Raw genomic sequence first — 3427 nt, forward strand, 5'->3', positions numbered from 1 at the left:
TGGAGGGTCAGGTGGTCCGGCCACGACTGGGGCCAGCTGAGCTGACACCTGTGAGCGCCGTCCTCTCTGCCGAGGGGCAGCCGCATTTAACTGTGTTCTTGCTGATGCACTGTGCTCTCACTTTTCTTCATACACTTTCTCCAGGTTCCCAGGGGTCACCATGTTCTTTCTCAGCAGCCTCCCTCTGGAGCAGGTTGGGGGGCAGGAGAAGAGAAGAAACACATGTTAGCCTTGTCAGTATCTTCAGTGATGCCTGAGGAGGAAGGGAGGGAGATGGAAAAAATCATTACAGGAGAATGTGCATCACTCCCTGTTATCTCCTGTTGTTGCAGATGGCGAGGACTAGATGTTCTGAATGGCATCACAAGTCTCCTGCTGAAACAGGGAACCAGAAGGGGTCCTTTGAGAGGAGAGGGAGGAAGGGAGGCAGGCAGGCCATGGTCTGGAAGGGCCTTGAGCCGCAACCCATTGTGAAGGTCTCATCAGGACAGCCGAGGGGCTGCCTGGGTGCCGGGCCAGCCCTGCTGCGAGCACCATGGCGGGTGCTTAGGTGGATTGTCCTGCCTACTCAAGGAGCATGAAAGGGATGATGAGAGGTGGTGGCCTTCCAGCCCCCAGTGAGTGTTCAGGGTCCCAGAGCCTGTCCAGAAGAGGAACAAGGAGCTCTCGTGGGGACCTTGGGCAGGCCTAGAACATCAGGGAGGAGCCGTGTGAACTTGGGGTCACTCAGCTTTGAAGAACCACAGCTGGAGGAGAGCCTCCAGAAGCTGCAGCCCCATGTGCTCAGGGGTAGATGTAACAGTGGGTGGGAGTGGAAGGGCTGAGCTGCGTTGAGGAGGAAGCAGGCAGATGGCCGTGAGCCCTTTATCTACTCTCGGGTCAGCGTCTTCCCCGAAGGCTGAGGGTTCCTGATGTCCGGGGGACAAAGTGAGGTGTGCTGGCCCTTCCACGAGTGCTCCCTGAGTCTCACTCTCTGATGTTCTGATTCCTTCTTCCTCAGGCACAAATTCCCCTGGGATCTGGGCTGGTTCCCCATGAATCCCAGCACCTAGATTGGCACTGTTTGAGTCTTCAGGGAGTGTTTGAAGGCAGCACTCATGTCCTACTTGACCTTGCCTCTGGGTCCTCTCATCTGTCCCCACCTGGCTCCACAGCTGCCCCAGCTCGGCTGGAATGGGGGGAGGGTAGTTATGTCCCTGAGCTGTCAGAAATGAACCTGGAGGGATGAGCACAGAGGCACTGGGCCAACCCAAGCCTGAGACTGGGGCCCAGAGAGCCTGGGCTCAGCAAAGCCCAGCTCCAAGTTTGAGGACATCCTGTCCACCTGTGGTTCTCAGGGGTCTTCACCCAGAGAAGGGCTGCTTCAGAAGGAAGGAAAGGCAGGAGCAGGGCAGGGCTGGGGAGGGCAGTCAGGGTGCCAGGGAGGGAGACCACGGGCACAGGCGGAGACTGTTGGCAGAGTGAGGTCTAAAGACGGGTGTGTCTCTACTCTGCCTGCAGCGCTGTCATCGATCTGGGAGGGTGTCACACCTTGCTTAACCTCACCTTACGTGTGCTCCTGGTGGCCATGGCAGGTGCTCGGTAAACCCACGGCGATGAGGGTTGGACAGACTGTGAGTTCTGAGCCCCCCTTGCTGGGGTTCTCTGGGAGCCCAGACTTGATAAAGCTGCCTCGTTTGGCTCTGGTGACGAGTTTGGAGACCACTGATAATGTAAATGTTGTGAATGATTGCGAGGGAGTCACATGTTTTCAACATGCTTTTGTCTAGCTGGGGAGTCGGCTTTTTAGACAAACATCAGGGGCCTAAGAAACTGGGATCTGGAAGAAAATTCTTATAGATGCGAACCACAGGAATGAACAAACTTCTGGAATTTCCTTGCTGAGAGGGGTGTGCGTGCTTGTGGCTGTGGTTTTGGCTACTGTGTATACATTCTGCTTCCTGGCCTTCAATGACTGGCTTAGCTAATGACTAGCAGACTAGTTGATCAGTTTGGGACCAGAAGTGACAGGCGACTGTCAGACGAGTCCCCCTAGCATGTCCTGTCCAGCCTTCAAGACAAGAGGTTAAGGGTAGCTTGTCTGTGCTGCTGTCTGCAGACCAAAGTGAGTAAGGCCCCTGTAGGTGCTCAGGCCCATGAAGTGGGCAGGATGTATGCATCAGATTATAGTTGGCACAGCCAGGAGGGAAGTCAGCGGTCTTCCAACCCCAGAGATGTTAGCATACTTCCCCAAAGCCCACTGTTAGCAAATCCCTTCCCTGAAATTTGGTGGCTCTGCCCTCAAGTCGGGCCCTTCTCCCTGGGCCTGTTTTCTTCCTGATAGACTGAGGGTGAGCTAAGGCCCCCTGTGTTCTGGGGCGGTGTGTAATCTAGTGGCCGATTCAGGACAAGACACCCACACCCTGGACCGCCACCCAGTCCCATCTCTCCCCTGTGGCATCTCTAACAGTGTGACATTGCTGAGGTTTTGAACCTTGGAGCCAGAGGCCTGGGTTCAAATACAGTTGATAAGAAGTAGCCATCATTGTTAGCTCTAGATTTTGCTCAACTTAAGACTTCATCTTAAAATGAAAATCATACCTATCTTATAGAGTTGTTTGGAAAATGAAAGTTAACAAGTACAATACTTGGCTCCTAGTAAGCATTCAGTCAGTGGAGGAGGAGGAGGAGGAGTAACAGTAGATATTGTGGTTCATGGTCGTTTCACTTGGCTGGACCTGAGGTTTTCTTTCTGTGAAACAGGTGGATTGGGTGGGGCCAGTGCTTCTTTGATTCTGCCATCCCTGGGGGAAATAGAGAAAGAACTGGTATTCTGGGAGTGGGGGGTTGGGGCATGGATCCTGAAGCAGCTTGCCAAAAGCATCACACTTCTTTGAAGTCTTAGGGTTATTTGTAAAATCTACTTAGAGTTGTCATTCTGTACAATAATGTGAATGCTCTGGCTCTAATATAAAAATTCTTCCCCCAAATCCTTGAATATAGCTAAGGTTCCAGGATGTTGCACCCCTCTGGGAATAGAGGTATGATGGCATCGTGTCTAAGGTCCCTTCCAGCCCTGACATTCCAGGATCCTAGGGGGAGCGAGTCTCCTCTGCAAAGGACCTGGGGTTGGTACCCAAAAATCCTGATGGAGCCTCAAAGAGGGAGGCTCCCCTGTGCCCTGCCCCTAGTGGGACTGCACAGTGCTAGCTGGGTGCCATCAGCAGAGGGGCGAAGATGATGCGGCCCCCCAGACCAAAGACTGAAGAAGCCTGAAGGAGGAACAGGGAGGGCTATGTCTGAGCCTGACTTTCTGCCCTTGGGCTGATAAACCTGCCTGGGCTGGGTTGGCAGCTCTCTGCCACCCCAGGTAAGTTCCAGGAAACACTAAGCCATTGTTTCCCACCCAGAGCTGGAGGCTGTCCTGGGGACAGGCCCTCATGTCGTG

This window comes from Phacochoerus africanus, chromosome 1 (genome assembly GCF_016906955.1).
Source record: "Phacochoerus africanus isolate WHEZ1 chromosome 1, ROS_Pafr_v1, whole genome shotgun sequence".
Classification (NCBI taxonomy): Eukaryota; Metazoa; Chordata; class Mammalia; order Artiodactyla; family Suidae; genus Phacochoerus; species Phacochoerus africanus.